Raw genomic sequence first — 15,030 nt, forward strand, 5'->3', positions numbered from 1 at the left:
TTTTCCCTTCGTCAATTGTGGTTGTTAGTGCATAACAAAAACTTTCCAAGCCAAACCATATCATAACTGCTACACACAACCTACCTCGTTGTCATCATATTAGCTAAAATAACGTCATAGTCAAAATAGTTAATATAACTAACGCGTTAGTAAACCTGCTACAATCATGCAGTAATGTTACAGTGTACAGTCAGTAAGTATTTTAGCTGTTACACCAGTGGGTCCCGGTGGCAATAAGAGTAAAACCAAAAGCTTACCTTGACTTGGAAGAGTTCCAGGAAGTCTCCAACCTATGGAAGAGGGTGAGAGCCTCCTAGGTTTTGTATTGAAGTCAATGTACCCAGAGGACGGAAGCTAGCTGTCCTCCGGCTACTACATGGTGCTACCCTACAGAGTGCTTTTTAGGCTACTGAAGACCTTCATTGCAAAATAGTATGTTTTATTAAATTATTTGGTGACCTGTGATTTATATTTAGTATAGTTTTATTTAAAAAGGATCACTTTAAAATGTTCTACAATTGTAATTTTTCTGAAAATCACTGAGGAGGAGGACCCTCCACTGAGTGATATAGTTCTTACAGTGCTGTGTTTCTTGTTCCCATTTGTCAGTTGGTCGTGGTAACATTGCGGCGGCAGGTAGCCTAGTGGTTAGAGCATTGGGCCAGTAACTGAACGGTTGCTAGATCAAAATCCTGAGCTGACAAAGTAAAGATCTGTCATTCTGCCCCAGAACAAGGCAGTTAACCCACTGTTCCTAGGTCATCATTGTAAATAATAATTTGTTCTTAAATGACTTGCCTAGTTAAATAAAAAACAAGGAATTTTCTCCCTTTGGTGGGAAACCATCAACTTTTGTGCCTTTCTGGTTTGTCATTCTTACTTTCTTTGATTTGGGAAAAAGGATAGTTATCAGATGGATTAGCATTACGAATCTGTATGGTGTGTACACAGAAAGACACACTCACACAGTTTTGAGAAATGCCTGATATGAGGGTGATATGCATCACACACACAGGTGGTTATTCCGAATGGCATTTAAACTTGATGCAAATTGGTTGTGCGTTCAACCATCCGTTCAGTCCTAATCTGTGACGGTGACACGTTTATGTTTCTCTGCTAAGAGGAAAGAGAGAAAGATTAGACCTGGGTGACATTGAACGACTCACAGAAAGCCATTTCACTGTCAGAGTTGCTCATGCTCAACATTGTGTACAAGTGCTACGGTTCAGAAGTTACCCAGAGGTGTGACAGCTTCTGCAAGAACAATGAAAATCCTTTCATATTACAAAGCCCGAATGGCTCCCGAGTGGCGCAGTGGTCTAAGGCACAACATCTCAGTACTAAGAGGTGTCAAAACTGGCCGTGATTGGGAGTCCCATAGGGTGGCGTACAATTGGCCCAGCGTCGTCCGGTTTAGGGTTTGGCCGGGGTAGGCATTCATTGTAAGTAAGAATATGTTCTTAACTGACTTGCCTAATTAAATTAAGGTCTGTGTTTGGTTTTTCTGTATGTCCATGCTTGCAAATATCTGTGTGTGTGTGTCTGTGTGTGTGTGTGATACTTACTGGCTCGAGCACTTGTCTGCTGCGTACACCCAGTTGGAGGTCCACAGAGGAGCATTATTAAGCCCTAATTGAATCTCATTCTCTTTTTGGCAGCACCATGAGACATTGGAAATGTGATATTTGCCATAACTAAGCTCCAAGACAGGTGGGATGCAAGGAGAACGCTAAAGTACCAGCTGTCAGAAATTGTGGCCATAGTTTCCTTAATGAGCCAGCCACTACTAAAACTTGATAATGACTTCAGTTTGTGGTTGCCTTTGAACATCGAACTATAACAAAATAAATGTAAGTTTGTCTACTCCTTGCTTTTGTGTCCCAATAACCAATATGACAGACAGTTTTGTTGAGACGAAAAAAACAAACACTGGCTTGCACTAGAAGTAGGTAGGCTGTTCTAATTCAATGGTTACCCAGACATTGCACTTCCGAACGAACAGTCTGTGCTGTCATTAGCAATAGACAACAACAAGAAAATGTATGGAAATTGTGGGCTGCCTACTGCACTAGAGCTGTTTTAGTATATTCTATATCTACTGTGCATGTGGGAAAAAACAATAAGGTTGTAAAGTAGACCTCAGGCAGAGGAGAGGAAGTCGTAGAGATGACAACTTTGAGGAGAGGAAGTTAGCGATGCATACGGTATTTAATTAGCTTGTACAGTGTGAGAAAATACTCTTCATGATATATAGCATTGGATAAATACAGTCCTGTAGGGAACGAACAAGAAACTTAACAGCGCAGCAGACGTAGACATTAACCTTCATGTGAACAGTTAACTGATGTAATTTGACAATGTGATTATTTTTCATGAGAACAGTTGGTACCTTTTGAGAAGAGTAACTTGGTCAAAACAAACTTTCGATTTCACCTCCTTTTAACATTATGTCATAAAGAGAGCACGTTTTAACTTAATAAAAAAAACATGTTTTCCCATCTCAAGAGGTAAAAAAAAGAGACTATATTAAGTGCCAAATAAAGTAACAGGGTTGACCGTAACAGGGTTGACCGAAACAGAGTTGGCGATTTCATATGAAATCAGACAAATTCCCTTGTGACGGGGAATGAAAGCTTGTGTGTAACAGGGAGTGGCAATTGAAAGCAAGCTTCACATTTGTATTTAATTATTGCTAAAATATTTATAGCGTATCTATTTATGGATAACAGGCTTTCCAACACAAAGCGGCCAAAAAGAGTAGAACCAGCTCACCTGCTTTTACACTATGATTTGACTATTAGATGTTCTAGATGTCTTTTGAAATTAAAATGAGAGTTCAATTCATGTAACAGGGTTGATCTTAAAATAAGGTACAGACTTAAATGAATCACTAATCACATTAAATAAATAGTCTTCAAAAATGATTTGGTCAAAGCAAAAAAATAACTTAAGCTTTACAATGATGGTAAAACTTGTAGAGCATTTGGGATCAAGTGGGTTTAAATATTCATAGAAATGACACCGGGTTGACTGAGGGACTTTAACAAGTTTTAACAAGTCTTTATATAAAGAATCTGATGTATTTGAATTCTCCATGTGGTGCATATTATTAGGCATTATTATTATTATTTGACTGTATTTTGTCTTTTTGAAAAATAAAAGTTCACAATATGCTAGGGCGGCTACACATACATTTAGCACTTTCTGCATCTCATGCACTTTTATCATTTGTGCCACGCAGGGCTGCATGATATGGGCAAAAAACATAGGCCTAGTTAATTTTTTAACTGTTGGAATCATGGAAATACAATTATTATTCTAAATAACTGTAGAGTCGGAATAATAACATGGTGTATATCACACTATAAGGAATATAGAGGGTAGCACCTTGCATACTTTGTTGTTTGACATGACAACAAATGAATAAGCCAGGGAGTAATTATTGACAGGGCTGGAACCAAAGTGTTGGTTATTGTTTCCAGGAGACCCTAATTAGATGTTACATTACATGTTTTCTTACCCCATGTAGCTAGCTATCTAACATATTTATGCTTCGCCTGTTACACCCTTGCACAAACAACAGGTTTTATTAGTTACAGTAGCTGTGACTCTTAGTACATTCAGGAAGCGATTTAACACATTTTATTTTAGCAACAACTTGCTAAGAAAAGACAAACTAGCAGACAATGTTTTGCAGACTAAGGTACAAGCAAGTAGTGTAATTACAGAACGCTTGTGGAAAGCAGCATTGTTTTCACCAACATATTTTTGCATCTGATTGCATGGCAATAATAAAGGGCTCTCGTCTTGAATGACAGGGTGTAGGGTTGGTGTGGGAAGCAGCATGGAGCAGGAGAAGAGGGAGAAAGACGACTCAATGCGCTTACCGGAGAGGAAGAGGCGAAGACGAGAGGGATAACTGTGCCCAAAAATCTGTCTTCTCCAGCAGGGGGCATTTTGTCGTTTTTTTTTCATTCCCCAGGCGAGGAGTTTTTGTATGGAGGTAAAATGAGAGTGTCGAATCTGGTCATAACAAAATGTTATGGCTTATTTGCTACGTAAGGCTTCTTTGATCAAATATAAGTAAGAGTGTACTTATTTAAGTATGACACGAGACACGAGACATCCTGGCGACTTTGAGAAAAAACACTTTATATCCGAGTTATGCCTGTCGTTCACACGTATCTGCCCTCTCATTGGCTAGAATGGTCTCAGCTGATCTTGGCTCCTCCCGACTGCCTTCCATTTGCGAATACATTTATTTTCATTGTTAAAGTGGCCGGTCAATATAATGTATAATCTGTGCGCTAACCCACCAAACAATGTTATGTTTTCATGACGAATTGACGATGTGAGTTTCATACTGGTTCCATACTATTTTACAAATCTACACCGTCAACATGAAAGACCCATTTTGGTTGGTACAATGTTAGTTGATTACGTTGTCATTTCGTCATCAGTACATCATGACAACGTTATGTATTTATGGTTGCCTATTTGTCATTTACGAACCAGCATTGCAGGTATTTGGCTATGCCATATTGGACTGGCCATTTTTTATCTAGCAAAATGAGAACACTTTGTAGAGTTAGACCGTGCTGCTACATGCCACACTTCTATTGGGATTGGGTTGGCGGATAACATCCAACTTAAGGTGCATACACCGCCACCCACTGTACTGGAGTGTGAGGCCAGTCATGTTCTACCTACATTAAATTATCTTCATTACTCATTACTGTATGTCATCTATCAACAGGGTGAACAACACTGGACTAACCACACTTCCCTGGGGAGTACCATTGTCCACTTCAAACCCATTGACAATTTTGACCTCACCCGTATGACTTGATCGAACAGGAAGTCCATGAACCAGTTATACAGACGTCTCCCAATGCCCTCAACATGATCAACAACTTTTCCCTCCACATGGTATTGTAAGCTTTCGCAATGTCAAAATACAAAACACCCATCACCTCTTTTATTGTCATGGCCTTGACTGTCTCTGTTCTAACTATCACCAGGGCATTCATGGCAGACCTCTCTCTCCTGATTCTGTGCTATGCTCATCAAACCCCTAATTTTCAAGAGATACAGTACATCATCCTACTCACCATAATTTTTTTCCATCAATGTACACATGTTGGATGTCAGCGCAATAGGCCTAGAACTGCCTGCCCTAACGCGGTCTTTAACTGATTTTACAAAAGCAATACCACTGAACATCACCAGCCAGCAGGTATCACCTGAGTCCTCCACACCTTATTATATAACCCTAACACTGCTTCCAACACACTGTCCAGTGCATTGTCTTGGAAAACGACATAATTTGTCATGCTATCCCGTGTTTTACTATTTAAATAATTGTCACGTTATATGCTAGTGTTTTTTTCTAACCTGATGCAAACTTGTCTGTGTGACACTGTCATAAGACTGGGCGTATAAGCTAAGATCTGTTTGGGTGCGACCACAACATGTGACATCCCGTGGGTTTACTATCTGGCCGGTTGTCAGCTGGATGGAACCTTGCAGGAAGGATCACGTTATAGTGTGAACTGTGACAAAAACGCAGTTATACGGTTGAGCCCTATTGCTATCTTAATCTGCACAGACAAGCCAATCGCCTTTTACACAATGTTCCGCCCCTGTTTCCACACATCTGCTTCACTACCACGTTGACGAAAGAGGATGGACCTTTCTATAAAAAAGTGGAGACCTAACTCTTGTTTGATTTGCTTTCAGCATAGAACTACTTGAGTGATGCTGGTTGCTCCATTTCTGCAAATCTTATAATAAAGTGTGCTGGAAGAATCTACGGTCTCTCTCTTCTTTAGAATGTCCCCCACAGCATGCTTAAACATCACATAACACACCCTACCTTCTCCATGAGCAGTCTGCCCACCCACAACCCTCCAACGCGCTTGTCATCTCAAAAATAGAGAAGTCAGCATCTATAGCTTCTCCTGACTCCCCTTTTCTCTTTAAGACATCTCCGAGCTCCTTGAACTTTTCCCTACGTCTCATCACACAGATGCTCACATCTATGAATCACTGAGAACGCAGCGCCTCGGACGTTTACCACTTCTTTACCGTGACGTTTCCTTCCACCAACACTGGAATTCCAGCACTTTCACGTAAAAAAAAAAAAAAACTATCCAAACTGCACCAATTTCAGTCCCTCTACCAATAACAGAGCAAATCCCATCATGCCTTTTCGCTGTCTTAATCATTCTTCTGGCCATCGCTCTCTTCCCTTGATGCTCCATGAAATTCATTTTTGTCTAGCCATTCTTAAGTACCTGTAGAGCTCTATCCGTTTCCTGCGCCTGTCCACCATGGCACCACCCGCCGTCTCCCACCCCCCCCCCCCCCCCCCCCCCCCCCCCGAACACACTGGAAGTCACATCTGCAGCTAATATGATTACTGACATTACTTCCTCAAGGCACTCCTCCACAGGCCCCTCCATTGATAACTTTTCTCCCATCCACTCACACAGGTACTTGAACATCTTCCACTTAGCTTTCTCAAAGCACCACCTCATGTTATTGCCTCTACTCTGCACACACACACACAGAAGCGGAAAATGATCACTCCCTACCGTAGTTTCTCATCACTTCCCGTTCACTCCTCCATAGCGTCACCGCAGATACCAATGTCATGTCCAAGCATGACTCTCTACCCCTCGCCACTGTGTCTCGCCCGCCTTCCCATAGTTAACACACACTAATCCCACGTTTCTGACAGAGAAGACAGCGATACGAGTATCCAATTGTTGCCATTATATTGCATTACTGTCTTTACATGTACTTCCCCAGAGTTCATTTATGGGCATTAAATCACCACACCATATTACCTTCCTACCCCTACACGTCCCATCAGTCCCTTCTAACTGTGCTAACACGAGAGGGTTATATAAGTGAATTATTAGAATGTTAGCCCTATTCCTACATAATTCTATTACCATACTCCTGTATCTCCGATCTCCTCTTTAATGATCGAAGCACAAAAGTATTGTCAAAAGTATGTGGACACCTGCTAGTCAAACATATCATTCCAAATTCATGGGCATTAATATGGAGTTGAGCCCCCCTTTGCTGCTATAACAGCCTTTACCCTTCTGGGAAGGCTTTCCACTAGATCTTGGAAAATTGCTGCAGGGACTTCAGGCACGTGCAGAATCGTCTGGGATGTCATTGTACGCTGTGCATTAAGATATTCCTTCACTGGAACTAAGGGACCTAGCCCGAACCATGAAAAACTGCCCCAAAACGAGATACGTCCGTCAGACTGCCAGATGGTGAAGCATGATTCAACACTCCAGAGAATGCGTTTCCACTGCTCCAGAGTCCAATGGTGGCGAGCTTTACACCATTGCAGCCGACGCTTGGCATTACTTGGTGGTCTTAGGCTTGTGTGCGGTTCTTGTGCTCACGTTGCTTCCAGAGGCAGTTTGGTACTCGGTAGTAAGCGTTGCAACCGAGGACAGACGCGCTTCAGCACTCGGCAGTCCCGTTCTGTGAGCTTGTGTGGCCTACCACTTCGCGGCTTAGCCGTTGTTGCTCCTAGATGTTTCCACTTCACAATAACATCACTTACATTTGACCGGGGCAGCTCTAAAAGGACAGAAGTTTGATGAACTGACTTGTTGGAAAGGTGGCATCCTATTAAAGGTGCCATGTTGAAAGTAACTGATCGCTGTTCAGAAAAAAAAGGAAGCTTATTTTCAACACCACAAACTGCTTGTGTTTTGCCAACAACCACCCTACTCCCATTGAAGTCTGAGACCTTCACCGCTTACCATCTGTAATAGACTTCAAGTAGCAAACGGAGTAAACTATAACAACAGACATTACACGTGCCAGAGTTGCGTATCACAATTACCAAACCAAACATTGGAATACCGTTATAGAAGGTAAAGCAACAAACCCAAACCAGTATGTGCATCAATACAGGTATATTGTAAAATACGGTATAATGTCCGGCCCTAACTTAATTTAATATAACAGGCTTTTAAAATTAAATATTGGTCCACAGTTTCTACTTAAAATATCACTTGATTCCGTGTGTCATGCAGCTCTTAGATATATTACCAACAAAAAGTGTCTGACACACCACTATGATCTCTATAATGCTGTTGGCTGTTCTTTGTTTACTCTACGTAGGCTTAAACATTGGTGTATACTATGATCTTTAAGGCCACTTTGGGAAAACTCCAACTTTATCTCTGCTCATCTTGTGCTCATCTGTGTGCTGGCTACGTGTCTGTTTAAATAAGGAAGTGCTGTAAACCGGCATGGGTCCACAAAGCATTAGAACGAAACACTGCAATATGAATAAGGATAACACAGTATTATGGATAATCCAATATGGCACATGCACTGTTTTTTTTTTTACTTTACATTTTTTTACTTTCAGTTACTGTGTCACAGTGGAAGGGACTCTAAAGGCGACGGGTAGCCTGGCGGGTAGGAGCGTTGGGCCAGTAACCGGATCGAATCCCTGAGCTGACAAGGTAAAAACCTGTCGTTCTGCCCCTGAGCAAGGCATTTAACCCACTGTTCCCCGGGCGCCGATGACGTGGATGTCGATTATGGCAGCCCCCGCACCCCTCTGATTCAGAGGATTTCAGTTGAATACTTTGTTGTACAACTGACTGAGTACCCCCCCCCCCCCCCCCTTCTAGTGCCAGTGCATTTCCATTCCTGCTTTAAAAGTGAGTGGGCTAAGATACAGTACTCAGTATTCACCAAGGTTCCAGCATCATAACTAGTAACTCTAACTGATCCGGATGACACCCACTCAATAAACCTCTAATATATTCAGGTACCTCCGTATTTAAAGAGGGAAGCTAGCCTAGCTACCACCCATTACCATCACTGTGTTGCCCACTACCATCACTGCTTCAGATCCTAACGTGATCAGAGGGGAGGTTTTTTGTTCTTCAGCATAGCTTTAATGAGCGAGGGCTGCACAGAGAGTTGGAGGGGTGGAATTTAAAAAGCATCACGCAGGAGCAAGACAGCCATTTCTCAGCAGACCGACTTACCGACCTCTGGTCTAAGTGGAGGAGGGATGTATGGGGGATGGGTAGTTGTATGTTTGTGTGTGTGCGTGCGAATGTGCAGTATGTATGCTTGCACACGTGCACACCCGTTTGTGAATGTGGATGCAGGACGTTTTCAGCAGTAGTTGATCTGTACCTCCACAACTCCCTAGGGAAAGAAACCCTCCCACTTTATTCCCCTTTACTCCTCCCCCTCTTCCCTCTTATCACTGGCTCTGGCGGCCTGGGTATCTGGGAATGCCCCAGGGGGTTATGGGAAAATGTGCTTGCCCTGGCCAGCTGAGTCCCGATGGCACAGGCAGTGGCAAAGATGACGATGGCGACAGCCAGGGGATGGAGAAGGGATGTCGTGAGCCTCTGTGGGGCCTGTCCTACTGTAAGCAGAGTGTCAGTAATTACCCAGTATGCCGTTGTGTAATAGCCTCTCCGCCTCTATACTGCTCTCACCCCCGCCAACCCCCCGACTGTGTAGATGGAGAGTGAAAGGTACGTGGGCCGCGACTGGATCATTACCGGCTTCGTTTTAGCCTCTAGTCACCCCGGGCGGAATGCACTCAGAATGACAAGTGTCAGAGGGGGGTTTGGATATAGCCACCTCTCCAGATAAGAATGTGCTTTGGAATGCATTAAGGAGTCCTAATGCCTAAAGGTCTAGTTTTGCCAGTATGGCTTGCTTCCACTCCTCACTTCACTATTGTGGGCTTATAGGGTTTGTGTAGATATAGGAGATATACTTGTCAGTGTACAACTCCATTTTTTTACCCCACCCCCTCAGCCTAACCCATATCAAATGCCAACCCCGGGAATAGACATCATTTATTCGTCTGGAAACAGGGTTTTTCAATGGCTATAGTTTTTTTTTTCAGGAAAGGGACACTGAACTGCATCCCATGCTTACAAAAAAATGATTGCAGTCAGAGTGTAGTATAAAATGCAGTACACTGCAGTATGTTGCAAATGCTGCCTCCGAAATAGCACTTTTTTTTTTTTACTACAGTCATTTCGCAGTGTAATTGAAGTTACAGTGCAGTTATTCTGCGATTACTGGCGTCCAAAACACCACAGTCAACTGCAGTTACTGCACTTTTACTTCCGTTTCGAAACTGCAATCTTTTTTGGGGGAAAGGGCAGAAGCATTCACTATTCCATGGAGTAACGGAACAAAAGTGAGGAGCTTTCTTGGTGCCACATCACCCGGCGCAATTAGTGGGCTTGAGTCTAACACCAAAATTGGACTCGCTTTCCTCGAGAAACAGGGATGTGATTTGCTTGCCCCTTTGTGTCATATTTCCATTTTCCACATTCTTTTGATCTGTATTAGCTGTTCTCTCTATGTTTAGATCCCCCTTTTTCATATCTTGGGAAAGAAAAAAAAATCCCCAGGGAGTGGCAGCAATTTTTCTTTTGTATAATGTATTAGTAGAACGAGGCGAGCTTGTCTCATTACTTATGCTGTGGCATTAAACTTTGATACGACCCACAGCTTTTAGCGTTTTAACGGCAGCCGTGCGACGCTGTTCATTTCAAGCAAATTTCCTCTGCCTTCATTCCGACAAGCGCACGTGGCTTTCAACAAGATACACACGGCCTGGTTCGCTCCGCTTTTTCCTTGTTTATGCAATCGTAAATTCGGGACACTGTTTGGTTGTAAGGCTTTGTCTAGACTTCCTCACACTCCCATTACCACCCACTGGTATCCTAGTCCCGCTCTCTGTACTCTCGATAATTCTTCACTAGAGACAAAGACTTTGTGATACATCTATGTATAGTACATTAATTTCATTGTTTTTCATCACAGCATCTTGCACATTTACCTATAATTATATGGTATGTGACAAGGTGTACCCTCCGTGTTTTTTTATTTGCAGGAATGTCTCATTGCTTCCCTTAACTGTAGAGATATGCAATCTGACTATATCTAAATATTTGAAAACATGTCAATTGTGATAGCTCCCCCACCCCACACGTGTTACCAAAGTAACCATCTGTAGGGTAATGAAATGCAGGACAACGTTGCCCTCCAGTGGTTTAGAGTGTATCAGACACTGGCTGGAAGTTTTATGAAGTAAAGAAGATGTTGGGGGTGTGATCTGATCTCTCAATCATTCTTGTTCTCCCTTGTCTCTCTTTAGTCCTCTCTCTCTCTCTATGTACCATCCTCTCTCTCTCTCTCCATGTACCATCTCTTCTCACGCCTGCCATACACAAATACGGACTCACCCACCCACACACACGCCCTTCTCTCTCCCTCTCCAAATGTCCTACCTCCGTCTGTGTTGATGAGTGGTTGCTCTTTAATACATCAAATGTTTAAAAAAAAAAACATTTGTCCTGCACGAGTCATTATCGAAATGTGATCATTTTCAAACGGAATGTCATTAATTTCCTGACTGAATCAAAATGGTGTCATAATGACATCATGGAGAGAAAAACACCTGATAGAAGTTAGACACCTGTTATTTTATTTAAGACGGCAATTTTCTCGCATACAATGAGAAAAAAGTGACTGCTCATATCTGTCATTTTCAAAGCTTTTTGTGTCACATTCAATATTTTAAAAAAGAGAGAGCAAATGGCTTTTTTCCCCCTATGTCACAATGGTAAGGAGGAAATGTTATGTCTACGTGGATGGAATCAATTCCTGAAACCACTCAACATCCCCAGCCTTCAGCAGAATTTGCAGCATGCAAAATGGAACATGATATCACAGAGTTGCACATGGCGTTTGGAACCGTGGGAGTAAACAATCTCAGCTTGACATGTCCTTGATGGATGTACGTTCCTTACGTCGAATCCTGGGGCTATGCTATGCTGACTGTCACGTTCAATACATGAACCACAGAACACCACATTGTTGGGACAAGTTTTTTTTTTCTCTCTTCTCGGAGAGCCGAATGTTATTATTCTCTGCTTTCCCCTAGGTGGGAGGAGGCTTCACAACTGCCTTTGTCCTGTCCAAATGTTACTTCAGCTCATTCATCAGACTCTGGCCACTTGACTCAAAGGAAGGTACCAAGGGAAACAGGTTGACTGGGTTCAGAGGGGAGAGGGTAGGGGGGCTTTGATAGACAAGGTAATAAATGACTAAAAGTTGTGTGGAACATTGTGTTCAAGTTCGGCCCTCAATAGGTGATTTCCATGTTAATTTCTCCATACATTTGAGGTAACTGACACATACATTTGTCCATCAAGACTCTGACTTGTTAGAAGGGGGTAAGTTCCTAACGAGCACCGATATTAGCCGAGATGACCCCGGTAACAAGCTTAAGGCTACCCTCAGTGTAGAGTAGTACTTTAGAAATCCCAACTTGGGAAATTGTTTTATCACTTCAGGATCATCAATCAATACAATTCCAAAGGCATGAGCCGTATCCGTGGGCAAACGCATGATAGAACATGTAGGGAGACACAGACCCCTGCACGTTAACAGCCATAAAAAGATAAGAAAAAGATCAGTTGTCCGTCCTCCTGGGGGGAAAAAAAGCCTCATGGCTGTGGGTAAAAATGACCTTCCTAACCTCTCTGTGGAGCTTTTTGGGCAGGACGAACCTGCTACTGAATCTGCTTCTGTATTGCATTCAAGCCCTGTGGAGTGGGTGTGTGGCATTTCCCATGATTATGTGTTTTACCTGGCAGCCTTTTTACAAACTTGTCCTGCATTGACTCCAGACTGCGTCTGATTGTTGCACTTGCTTTCTTTATGATTTTCCCAGTTTATTTACTTCCTACTTTGCTAAGTCTCCTTTCCAGCACACAACAGCATAATACAACACATAAGCCACTACACTGCTGTCAAAAATGCACCATATTTTGTCATACACATTAAAAGATCAGAGCTTCCTTAAAAAGTACAGTCTGGATTGTGATTTCTTTTTTTTTGTTGATATTCTGGGAATTCTCTTTCCAGTTCAGCTTATTGTCCACTACAACTCCCAAGTATTTATAGGAGTCAAACGGAGCCAATCTCTTCACCAAGCGAATCATACAATTCTCACCTGGCATTGTAATACTCTTAATACATGAAAATGATCAAATATGCTAATTCAAGGCTGAAATCTGACAGTAACAATTGAGCTGGCTTGAATGTCCCATCTCATTATTTCAGTTCTTGTCACAATACGGACACACTGTCCAAGGCAGCCGACTGACACTATAAGGTAATTCACTCAAAGCCAAGTTTTGCATAAATTTGACTGAGTAAAACAGTAACTACATACAATTTCAACCACTATGTGTCACATCATGTTACCATAAAGGACTATGGCATTTTGTCATTTCTACTGAGAAAACATGAAGGAATATGAAGCTACGCTATTAAATACTGCCTTTAATTTTTTTAAATCATGACAGAAGTTCTATGTTGGAGCCTGAAACAAACACTTGAAAACTTATTGAGAAAATAACATGCGGCTCTGATACACACAATATCGTAATGTACCTGTAGTGAACTGAACACGGCATCTTACACCGCTAGAACATCCCAGGCCACTTGAACTAAACACGGATGGAGAAGTTGAGGAATAACCATTCTAGATTCAATATTTCTTTATGGTCTAATTTTCACAGATGTTAGACACTCTAATGTACATGTCCTCTTGCTCAGTTGTGCCCTCTTTCTTTTCTGGTTAGAGCCAGTTTGCACTGTTCTGTGAAGGGAGTAGTACAACAGTGTTCTACCAGAGAGAATGACATAAGAAAGACTACTAGCTTGATTAAGCCTCCGCCATGAATATCTCACTAGGTTAGGGTATTTAAGCCACCATATATCCACTAATTCCAATATATCCATGACATTCATGATTTCCTTTAGTGTCTGAGGGTTAAAGTTTGTAGTGTGATTACCTTTACAGTCAAAAGAGGTATTTAAAACTGTATTAAAATCTCCCACTATAATAATAATAGAGTCTAGTGTTACAGTTAAAAAGTTTGGGTCACTTAGAAATGTTCTTGTTTTTGAAAGAAAAGCAAATTTTTTTGTCCATTTAAAATAGCATAAAATTGATCAGAATTACAGTGTAGACGTCGTAAATGACTATTGTAGCTGGAAACGGCTGATTGTTAATGGAATATCTACATAAGCCCATTATCAGCAACCATCACTCTTGTCTTCCAATGGCACATTGTGTTAGCTAAGCCAAGTTTATCATTTTAAAAGGCTAAATGATTATTAGAACACCTTTTGCAATTATGTTAGCACAGCTGAAAACTTGTTCTGATTTAAAGAAGCAATAAAACTGGCCTTCTCTAGACTAGTTGAGTATCTGAAGCATCAGCATTTGTGGGTTCGATTACAGGCTCCAAATGGCCAGAAACAAATAACGTTCTTCTGAAAGTCCATTCTTGTTCTGAGAAATGAAGGCTAATCCATGCGAGAAATTGCCAAGAAACGAAAGATCTCGTACAGCGCTGTGTGGTACTCACTTCACAGAACAGCGCAAACTGTCTCTAACCAGAATAGAAAGATGAGTGTGAGGCCCTGAAGCACAACTGAGCAAAAGGACAAGTACATTAGAGTGTCTAGTTTGAGAAAAAGACGCCTCACTAGTCCTCAACTGGCAGCTTCATTAAATAGTAACCGCAAAACACCAGTCTCAACGTCATAAGTGAAGAGGCAACACCGGGATGCTGGCCTTCCCAAGGATGAACCAGACTTGTGGAGGTCTACAATTATTTTTCCTCTGAGGTCTTGGCTGATTTATTTTGATTTTCCCATGATATCAAGCAAAGAGGCACTGAGTTTGAAGGTAGACCTAGAAATACGTCCACAGTTACACCTCCAATTGACTCAAATGATGTCAATCAGAAGCTTCTAAAGCCATGACATCATTTTCTGGATTTTTCCAAGCTGTTTAAAGGCCCAGTCAACTTATTGTATGTAAACTTCTGACCCACTGGAATTGTGATACAGTGAATTAATCGGTCTGTAAACAATTGTTGGAAAAATTACTTGTGTTGTGCACAAAGTAGA

The sequence above is a fragment of the Oncorhynchus mykiss genome, chromosome 25 (genome assembly GCF_057628025.1).
Source record: "Oncorhynchus mykiss isolate SJ-2025 chromosome 25, ASM5762802v1, whole genome shotgun sequence".
NCBI lineage: Eukaryota > Metazoa > Chordata > Actinopteri > Salmoniformes > Salmonidae > Oncorhynchus > Oncorhynchus mykiss.